The following is an 11,922-nucleotide window of genomic DNA, read 5'->3' as shown; positions in this document are numbered from 1 at the left end:
AATCGTCAAGATACAAATGAGGTTTAAAATGAAATCAAGTGGCAAACTTGAAGAATTGTTTAGTTTCATATGTTATAATCAATTTTTAATTCATTTTAATTATCCAATGTTGATAGCCCACACTTAACAGTCCAATAATTCATATATAGTTTAATATATAATATTCGAATTAATTAATACGTATCGTGACCCGTGTATATGTCTCAGACTCGATCACAATTCAAATTATATATTTTTATAGAATCAACTTCAACCCTGTATAGAGAACTCGATCATTACTGCATATAAAGTGTCTATGGTTATTCCAAATAATATATATAGATGCATCGATATGATATGTCAAAACCTTGAATACTTGTCCTGATATTTAAAGTGCGTAAAATAAATAACAGAAATTAAATAACGATAAATAAAGTGCGTAAAGTAAATAACAGAAATTAAATAACAATAAATAAAATTGCGAGAATTAAATTGCGATAGAATAAATTGCGATAATTAATTTGCGATAAAATAAATGTAATACGGAATTAACAGTTAGCTAGGAATAGTTAGCTAGGATTTTGTTAGCGTGGATTCTTAACAATATTTCATATTGCTAATTAGTCTGTTTCTAATCAATTTTTATTGTGTCCATTTTTCTTCATTATGCCACTTGTTGGATTCTGATATGTCAAAATCCTTATATGAAATTTGAATTTGAATGAAAATAGTTATTCTTTGGTGAACGGATACGTATATCGGTGGATGTAAGTAGGATAGTATATGACTGTTGAAACAGATTTGAAGAACGTACAATGTAACTTATTAATGTGAAATTTAAATATTTCTCGGGTATTACCTACCCGTTAAAATATTTTCACCATTAACAGTTTGTACAAGAGAATTTTTTTTTTAATTACAATCTTTATGAAAACATATATACATATATATTTTCTTCAGATGTATTCATGGATTTAATGAGTTAATATGATATTAAAATCATTTGCTTTTAGGTTGGAACTAGAATAAATAATCTCTAAAACTTTAGAGATTACATATTCGTCATGTCGAACGAAGATAAATGAGGTAGAACGATACGTAGAACGAAGATCATACTCAAAGTACAGATGATGATATTGAAGCATGAATTGTTGATGGTACTGGTGCTGCTATTGATGGTACCGTTGGTGCCGGTGATATTGCTGAAGCTGGTACATTTTGCACCATATTCTCCGAATTGATTATTCGAGCGCGAAGTTCGTTGACTTATTACTCCAGGATGATTGTCAGTCGGAACGAGCAGATGAATAAGGTTCAGAATTGTGGATAGAATATAATCTTGTCGAGTTACCCTGGAAATGAGACTGAAAATGGTGTCTCGAACAGGTTCGCCGGTAAACGTTTCAGGTTCATTGTCAAGAGGTGAATTCGGTTGCTGGAAGGGATCGTCTTCTGTGCGTTTCCATTGATTAAGTCGACTACGAACCCATCAGATGAATTGATAATGGCTGATTGGTTGATTTATGCTGATGATGCTGTTTTCGGAGTTTAGGTGAACATCTGTGTCGGAATAGCTGCCTGAATAACTATCGGAATAGCTATCGGAATCTGAGGAACTCGAACTGGTTGAGGGATTCATCTCGTACGATCGGATGAAAGATTTTTTACAAGAATTAGATTATAGGATGTAGATTAGTACCCTGTAATACATAATTTACATATGCATATATAATACTAAAATCCCATAAATTACGGAGGAATCTACGGAATACAACAGGCAAAGTTAACAATAACAGATACGCTAAGATATGAATTAGCAGATATGCTAAGATATGAATTTTTTCTATGCACTATTCATGCAATCAATGCAGCAAGAAGTGTCTAAACTAAGAATGATAAGCAGATAATTTTCGACACCAAATGATAAGCAAAACTTTTTGACATGCAGACCAGGTTCAAGTCCAGACTTATTAATATAACCTAACAACTACTAATTCGAAGTCCAGACTCACTAATGCATCCTAACAACTCCTAGTTAGACACACTAATGCAAGACCTGGTTCGCTACGACCACCGCTCTGATACCAACTGTAGAGACCCGTCCTAATCCATCTGGACGAAGTCCATATCGATTATAAACGATTCACAACAGTTGATTACATCGCGAGGTACTTGACCTCTATATGATACATTTTACAAACATTGCATTCGTTTTGAAAAGACAATCTTTCATTTCATCTAAAGTTGACGACATGCATACCATTTCATAACATATCTTACTATAATTGATTAAATAACAATCTTAATGAACTCAACGACTCGAATGCAACGTCTTTTGAAATATGCCATGAATGACTCATTTCTAGAATGAGCAAATGCACAGCGGAAAATTTCTTTCGTACCTGAGAATAAACATGCTTTAAAGTGTCAACCAAAAGGTTGGTGAGTTCATTAGTTTAACATAAATAATCATTTCATAATTTTAATAGACCACAAGATTTCATATTTCCATTTCTCATAAACATACGTCCCATGCATAGAGACAAAAATATCATTCATATGGATTGAACACCTGGTAACCGACATTCACAATATGCATATAAGAATATCCCCATCATTCCGGGATCCACCTTCGGACATGATATAAATTTCAAAGTACTAAAGCATCCGGTACTTTGGATGGGGCTTGTTGGGCCCGATAGATCTATCTTTAGAGTTCGCGTCAATTAGGGTGTCTATTCCCTAATTCTTAGATTACCAGACTTAATAAAAAGGGGCATATTCGATTTCGATCATTCAACCATATAATGTAGTTTTGATCACTTGTGTCTATTTCGTAAAGCATTTATAAAAGCAGCGCATGTATTCTCAGTCCAAAAATATAAAGGGTAAAAAGGCAAATGAAACTCACCTATTGTATTTTGTAGTAAAAATACATAATACGACATTGAACAATTGTAGGGTTGCCCTCGGATTCACGAACCTATATTCAATCATGTATATTAATACATGTAATAGTAATCGAACAATTATATATATTAATAGTGATTTTATTTGTTATTTTATATAATATGTCTTATTAATAATTTAATTAGATATATTTATCTTATATAGATAATTGACATTTACTATAAAAGTATTAATATGTTTAGGTTTTATGTCATAAATATATATATATTTTTTTTATAGAAAATCTTTATTTGATATATTAATAATACTAATAATAATGATGATTAAAATAATACTAATTATGATACTAATTATGATAATTCTAATAACAATAATAATAATAATAATAATAATAATAATAATAATAATAATAATAATAATAATAATAATAATAATAATAATAATAATAATAATAATAATAATAATAATAATAATAATAATAAAGGTTTTTAATATTTATGATAAAGATAGTACTAGTAATAATAATGTTTGTAATGATAATACTAGTAATATTTAATGATAATACTAATAATTATGATATAAATTTTAATAATAATAATAATAATAATAATAATAATAATAATAATAATATTAATAATAATAATAATAATAATAATGATAATAATAATAATAATAATAATAATAATAATAATAATAATAATAATAATAATAATAATAATAATAATAATAATAATAATAATAATAATAATAATTGTATTTATCTTAATACCTAATAAAAGAAGCGAGTGTAGTGATATTCCCCAAATCAGATCGAAATACAGAGAAAATAACACAGTTCATTGAACCTTCGGTTCTTTACTCGATCGATCGATCCAACCATCATCAAGGTGTAACAGGTCATCGATTCATCAACAGATAAATCAAACAAGCAATAATTATCGATGTGAAGGAGGTCGTTTGATTCATCATTCATCATCAGCTATTCACAGGATTCAATTCTATGCCCCACTCGCTACAGATCACACCACAAGGATTGGTTTGGTTCGGTTGATTCATCAGGTAACAAATCATCATCATCAGTCTAAATTTATATATTCAATCATCATCCTTCTACAATCAACTTTGTAATCGATTCAACGATTAATCCAGTGGGTAAATGGTTCGTTGATACTCCTAATTTCTTCATTCGATTATATATATTATGTTCTTTTAATTGGATTGAACTCGTGCAGTAGTTTATGGTTTCTAGATTAAGTGTGTTCAAACAGGAATTAAAAACTACCAGTTGTGGCGTAATCGAATAAGTGTAACCAGGTTTTTATGAATATGTTTGTCATTATAGGCTATCATCCTCGTTTATGGGTTGCAGGTTATTGAAGCACGGAGATGATCATCAGTAATAATGGATTGATTTACTTGAAGGTATTAATGTTTGGTTTGAGGATTTATAGTGTAATTTGTTGCAGGGCTTCGATTTTCAACAGGAACATGACATTACTTGTGGTCATATGATGGTTAGTTGATAAGTGGTCCAGCAAGTATGAATAATTTAATTATAGCAAAAGTGGACTTGCTGGTTGATATTAGTAGAAATTTACAGCGGTTCATGTGGCTGGTAGGGTGTTAATTGCAGGTGGGTCGGGTTTGGTCAAAACATAACTAAAACAGCTTCATGTATGTATGGTTGGATCAAGGAAATATAGTTGTTTATGATTTTGATCTTTTAGAATTGTAAATATATACTGTATTATTTAATTATGTTGAGCAATAACATGTATAGCAGTTGCAGTAGAAACACATACATAGCAGCAAGTTGTAGCTGCAAGAAGGCTATCCTGCAGCCTGATTCGGGTAGCAGTTATAAACAAACAGTTGCCAGTCCAGTTTAATGGTCTTACGGTGGTATTAGGCGATGGGGTGAAAGATGAATAATGACTTGGTGATAGATGGTAACAGTGAACCAAAAATTGAATGGTTGCAGCAGAAGTTGAATGAAACATAATATATAAAGTGCAGCAGCAGTAACAGTTATCTTGCAGTCGTGGTTATTTGATGGTGGTGAGAGTGTTTGAGCTATGGTGGTTACAGAGGGTTTTCAAATAGCAAACAAATAATTAGCCGTAGCAGAATTGACAGTTGTAGTGTGAAGGTGGGGTTGGTGGTGACTCTAATGGAAGTGGTAATGGCATTTTTATGGTGATCATCAAACAAGGGTTGGAGATTAATGGGTGATGGTTCACATAAGAAACAAGAGAAAAGGATGGTGGGTGTGCAGTTTATGTATTTGTATATGTATGTTTTTATTATCTAAAGAGAATATATAGATTAGATAGATGGTGGGATGTCAATTAGGAATAGGAGAGTAGTGTGGATGATTGAATTATGATTGAATTGTTTATTTGATTGTACGAAAAAAAATTAAAGTAGAAAGTGATTGAGAAAAGGAAAGATAACATAAAATTAATTCAAGTGGGTGTTGATTTGCACATTGCATATCTCGTGTGTGTATGTGTGTGGGTTAATCAAGCATGTGAATTTTATATGTATGTATATATATATATATATATATATATATATATATATATATATATATATATATAGAAAAATAGATGGAGACTTATAATAAATATCATATCATAAATGTTTATACTACTAATACTAATAGTAATAATAATATAGCAAATTTTATGTAACAACTTCACATTATAAGTTTAATAATACTAATAATATTAATATGAATATTAATAATAATAATAATATTAAATATAACAACTATAGTTAGTCTTGTAATATATAAACATTACCATTTATTAATTAGCTGTTATTGTATGATAACATTTATTGAATATTTATTATGTATATATTTTATATGTAATACAAAATAATAATATTTATTAATAGAAATCATTTATATCCATATAGGTTCATAATAATATCATATGTATATATATATATATATATATATATATATATATATATATATATATATATATTCATTTTTAATAATTCTTAATTATTCTGTATATTGTTTTACCTCCTTAATTTCAAATTGTTTAAAGTATATTTTATTGCTTTAAAATATTATATATACACTTATATACAAATATAAATATATATTTATACATACATATTTACTTACACACAACGGTTCGTGAATCGCCGGGATTTGGTCGAGGTTCGAATGATTACATGAATACAGTTTAAATTGTTTTGTGACTCAACATTATAGATTTTGCTTATCGTGTCGAATCCATATTAAGATTAAGTTTAAATTTGATCAGAAATTCCCGGGTCGTCACAGAATATATGTGATTTTAAAATAAATGGTGATCCGAAAATGAGTTCTATAAATTTTTGGCTTATTAAAAATGTATTTAGGAACTATTGGTTAAGTTTTAACACTTTTCATATTTTACCCAGAATTGAGAGGGACGGTTGATGTAAATTTTATTTAATAAATTAATGACCAATTTTATACCATAATGAACGAAATAAAGAAAGATAATTATTGTAAAAATTTAGGGATTTTCTGGAGACTTTTATCCGCACACAGATTATCAACGGAGCACGAATTTAAGTTCGTAAATGAAATAGTAAACGACGGCTAACTTAATCACACGTTTTAATTTCATTTGATTATTATAATTATTATTATATTATTATTATTAACTTTACGACTTTTATATCAATCGTTTATGGTTATTGAATACCAATATGCAGATCACCACTACAACTTGTCTCTCTACTGTGTCTAATTGAAGATTAATTGGTTTACTGTACATATTGAATTGTGGTTACTGTTTTTAGTCTACTTCATATATGAATTGCATTATATATATACATCTACACATGTCTAACATATATAATCACACAAACCCCATTGCTTGTTCTATTCTGATTAAAACCGAACACCCACGAAACACCCATCACCACTTCCACTTCCGGCCACCATCTTCAAACTCCACGATCACCTCCTCAACCATGATGACCAATGGAAACCACCTTTGAACGTCACCAATTACTGCGGTACACTTCTTATTTATGCTTATGTTTTGTTCACCGCCACCATCACCTTAACATCACCATCAACTTCTAAAGCTGTTGCTAATTTTTTTTTCTGTTGCAACCCACCATGAACCGCCACCAAATCTTGCTACTACTATGCTTTTGTTTTGATCAAACCACAAACCAAGTACCGTTGGATTGTTACTGCTATTTTGATCGAGTAACAAAAACAACAACTTATTTTTCTGTTTTGATCACAATACCAAACCACCACCATCGAAACCATTGTTGATGATGATGAACAGTAACTATGAAGGTTTTGCTATTGCTGCTACGCTATGATTTTCTATTTCATGTCTGAACCCATTAAAATACAACATCAAACAACAACATCTTGTTCAACTTTAATCAAATTAGAAACCACTTATTACTATTGCTAATCGACTGCAGTTTCCATCGAAACCCAGTTGCAACTTATTTCAACTTAAGTGTTTGTTTCTGTTTTGTGTCAAGACTAAAAGCCAACCCAAACCCATCGATTGTTTCTGTTTTATATAAATCAAACCCACAAACAACCATTTATTCCTAGCTACTACTATTTTTGTTATATTTTCTATATCCCTTCCTGACACAACAACGAGAATAATGATGATATGTAGAAGGCAATGATACAGTGAATAATTACTGCTGCTATAATTTTTCTTCTCCTATCTTCTTCGTGTGGTTTCTGCTACAGCCCTATTTTTGTTTCTGCTTTCCAGACGAGCTGCAGTACTCACAATCCATCGATCATTCTATTTAAAATATTTTGGGCCTGGTGAATTGTTATTTTGGGCTTTGAATTGGGCTGTCATGTTTCTGGTTGGGCCACGTTTCTGTTTATTGTGATGAGATGTGATCCAACATCCGTAATTTTTTTTTTTTTGCTGTTGGACTGAACGTATTACAATGAATGATGTTCGATGATCATGATGAGATGATCATAATAATAATCTAATGACGATGATGGTGAAGATCTGTGATAACAAGTCAAATAGGGTTAGATGATGATAATTTGGGTTTTAGTTTAAGAAGGAAGGTAAACAGATTCGAGTTTAACAAATATTTAATCAAATGAATTAAAACAAGATTAGATAAATGGTTCGATGGTATGGAAGGGTATTTGTTAAGCGAAAGGTCAAGGGTTTGAGACTTGGGGGCGGCATTTTTTTTTTTTTTTTAAGTTAAGAGATATAGTTAAGGCTGGAAAGATGGGTTACATAAAATAAATATGGGGTTTAAACCAAGATCGATCTAGTAGCAATGGTTAAGGATATTATCGGGTTAGCGAGACGTCGCGGGTTCAAACCCGGACTTGGGCATTATTTTTGGGGCTACTTCCTTGAGGTAGTTATTTATCTATTTTTTATTATTATTATTATTATTATTATTATTATTATTATTATTATTATTATTATTATTATTATTATTATTATTATTATTATTATTATTGTTATTGTTATTGTTATTGTTATTGTTATTGTTATTGTTATTGTTATTGTTATTGTTATTGTTATTGTTATTGTTATTGTTATTATTATTAAAAATTTTATTAATAATATCATTGATATTATTATTATTAGTATCATTTTTATTAAAAACTATCATTTATATTAAAAGTATCATTTTTACTATTATTATTACCATTATTAGAGAAATTATCATTTTTATCAAAATTATTATTATTACTATCATTATTCTTATTTTGACATTAATATTTTTTTTTATATTATCAATATTATTATCATAATAACTATTATTATTATTATTATTATTATTATTGTAAAATAAAATAACTTTTATTTATTATTATTATCAATATTATTTTATCAAACAACTATTAGTATATAAAATTATATTTACTACACATAACGTAACAATATTAATATTTTTAATATAAATATAATTAATTAGGTTATTAATGAAAAACCTAATTAAAATAACAATCAAATCACTAATAATATATAAATTTGTTCGATTACCATTATATGTGTTAATATATATATATATATATATATATATATATATATATATATATATATATATATATATATATATATATATATATATATATATAGGTTCGTGAATCCGAGGCCAACCCTACATTATTCAGTATCGTCGTATGAATATTTTTACTACAAAATATCGTAGAGTGAGTTTCATTTGCTCCCTTTTTAAATGTTTTTGCAACATATATTTTTGGGATTGAGAATACATGCGCTGCTTTTATAACTGTTTTATGAAATAGACACAAGTAATTGAAACTACATTATATGGTTGAATGATCGAAATCGAATATGCCCCTTTTTAGTCTGGTAATCTAAGAATTAGGGAACAGACACCTTAATTGACGCGAATCCTAAAGATAGATCTATTGGGCCCAACAAGCCCCATCCAAAGTACCGGATTCTTTAGTACTTCGAAATTTATCATGTCCGAAGGGAGTCCCGGAATGATGGGGATATTCTAAATGCATCTTGTGAATGTCGATTACCATATGTTCAATCCATATGAATGATTTTTGTCTCTATGTATGTGACGTATATTTATGAGAAATGGAAATGAAAATCTTGTGGTCTATTAAAGTGATGGAAATGATCGATTATGATAAACTTATGAACTCACCAACCTTTTGGTTGACACTTTAAAGCATGTTTATTTTCAGGTATAAAAGAAATCTTCCGCTGTGTATTTGCTCATTTTAGAGATATTACTTGGAGTCATTCATGACATATTTCAAAAGACGTTGCATTCGAGTCGTTGAGTTCATCAAGATTATTATTAAGTCAATTATAGTTGGATGTATTATGAAATGGTATGCATGCCGTCAACTTTCGATGTAAAGAAAGTTTGTCTTTTAAAAACGAATGCAATGTTTGTAAAATGTATCATATAGAGGTCAAATACCTCGCGATGTAATCATATGTTATTGTATTCGTCCTTATGGATTAGGACGTGTCGTCTCATGGTGCAACTTCTTATATAAGAAAATTACGCTTCTTTTAGTTATTACCACTCTGATAATAGTTTCGTCCCCTCTGTTACAGAGTTCAAGTTCCGCCACTGTTGATAACAGTAACACTTTCAATGAATCTGACGATGATGATGATAGAAGGGTTGCAGTCAGAGATAATTGCATAATAAACGTTGTTACTGTATGGGAATAGTCTCACATCTTCTCTAATGTGATTTTGGTACAAGACTGAACTTGCTATTGCAATCTTATGTGGCTACACAAGATCAGAAATTTGAGTGTGAAAATGAATGAATGCAAGATGAGGGACATCAGGGTCTGCATAAGAATGTAGGTGGGTTAGAGGTTGTTGATGCTGAAGGTGCAATTGATAGTCAATTTTCCCGATTTCCATGAGAACCTGCCTCTTATCTGTTAGTTATTTTCCATAACATGAACCTTGATACTGCGGTATTACACATATATATGCATTAGTATTCCTATTTTCTATAACCCGAACCTTGATACTGTGGTATTACACACAGATGTATTAGTATTCTTTTTTTATTGACTCTTCCTATATTTGTTATGATTACACAGATTCTTGAATCACAATTATATCCGTACATATATCATTATATATATGTTTGTCTAAAAGACACTTTTTGTTTTTATAGTGAATGTATATTTTTTGAATCCATGTTTTTTCTTTTCATCGTGAAAGGAAAATCTCTATATACTAATTTAACGTAAACATCTACTTACATGTTTATTGTTTTTATAGTGTATTTGACACAACGATTTTAGTAGGGTTCGTATTTTCTATTACAATGTATTTCATCAGCCGATTAGTAACGTAATATCCAGTAATCATTCTATTAATCATGTACAGCACAAATTAATTATTCTAATTTGCGGCTTATATTATTTGTATCAGTTTGAACATTATTATAATCTGATATTCCAATTTATTAAGTAGATTTTTGTTGGTATGGTACATGTCAATACTATAATTACCAATACTATAAATACGGACTATACATTTAGGTAACTCGCATTTAGTCAGTTAATAATTGTGTATTTCATGTCTAATTAGATTATTATATTGATATATGAAGTCGAAATCATACATATCAAGCCGATTAAAAACATTCTTTGGCCGAATAATAATTGATAACTGAAGGATTGTGTTTTATAGGCACAAATTATCCAATGGTTCGATGTTCAATTATGTTGGATAGTGTTGTATCCCACATCGATCGTGGTAGTAAAAATTAAATAGTTTATAATAGCTTGGTAAATACAATCCGTCTCATAGTAATGCAGGATTCCTATTAAGTTGGACTAACCTTTTGATAGTGTTGACTAACCTTCATATCCTTAATATTACTTCATTCTGTTTTTTTAATAAATATAATAAAGATATTAATACTCCGTATTAATGTGTTATGTAGTATATATAGTTTTGTAAATAAATTGTGTTAGTTAAGGCTACGATAATAATTTGAAATTCTTAAAAGATTAATTTAGGAGGTTTTCAAGACTTCAGAAAATTCATTATATTGTTCATCCGTCCTTTCTTCCAATATATGAGGTAAGTTCTTGTGATTACCCTAAGATAAATTGGTTAACTTATATATTACTCTTAATGATTCGAAGACAAGAGGTAAGTACCTTTATTGTCTTATCGATTATTATATGAACCTTTGAACCTGTATTTTGTATGATTTCAGGGTCCACAAGAGAAACGACTAACGGCATCTCTTACTGCACAACTTGAACAATGAGTTTCCACAAGAGAAACCACCACCAGGCTTGTGATTCATCTTCGTGTTGTATTCGTGTTTAGTCAGTTTTTTGTCAGTATATATGTTTTAAACATCAATAAGGCTTAAAAAAATAATAAATAAGACTTGTGGCTTTCCATTTAATTGCGGAGAATATCTAATACATATATAATATATATTAGGTAATGATTTTTTGCAGTATATATGTTATTGGCACATGATAAAATGGGTATATGACAATAAGAGCCC

This window comes from Rutidosis leptorrhynchoides, chromosome 4 (genome assembly GCF_046630445.1).
Source record: "Rutidosis leptorrhynchoides isolate AG116_Rl617_1_P2 chromosome 4, CSIRO_AGI_Rlap_v1, whole genome shotgun sequence".
NCBI classification, from domain to species: domain Eukaryota; kingdom Viridiplantae; phylum Streptophyta; class Magnoliopsida; order Asterales; family Asteraceae; genus Rutidosis; species Rutidosis leptorrhynchoides.
This window is presented reverse-complemented; position numbering follows the sequence as displayed.